The sequence below is a fragment of the Sapajus apella genome, unplaced genomic scaffold (genome assembly GCF_009761245.1).
Source record: "Sapajus apella isolate SASKATOON/1434 unplaced genomic scaffold, GSC_monkey_1.0 scaffold96, whole genome shotgun sequence".
Classification (NCBI taxonomy): Eukaryota; Metazoa; Chordata; class Mammalia; order Primates; family Cebidae; genus Sapajus; species Sapajus apella.
This window is the reverse complement of record NW_022437036.1, coordinates 3,884-4,298: the sequence shown is the minus strand read 5'-3', so window position 1 is coordinate 4,298 and position 415 is coordinate 3,884.

The window sequence follows — 415 nt, the reverse complement described above, 5'->3', positions numbered from 1 at the left end:
GCTGCGTTCTCCTCAGCACAGACCTGTGGGGCACCATGACGGTGGGGCTGCGTTCTCCTCAGCACAGACCTGTGGGGCACCATGACGGTGGGGCTGCGTTCTCCTCAGTACAGACCTGTGGGGCACCGCGACGGTGGGGCTGCGTTCTCCTCAGTACAGACCTGTGGGGCACCATGACGGTGGGGCTGCGTTCTCCTCGGCACAGACCTGTGGGGCACCATGACGGTGGGGCTGCGTTCTCCTCAGCACAGACGTAGCGGGCACAGCCTCGGTTTGGGACAACTCTGGGCCGTGTCCGCGGTGAGTAAAATCCTCCCTGTTTGCATTCCTGACCGCGTAGGGTCAGAGACGAGTAAGAAGAGCTCCGTGTGGGAAACCGGACACGAAAAGTCCCTCTGAATCCTGCGCACCTGGG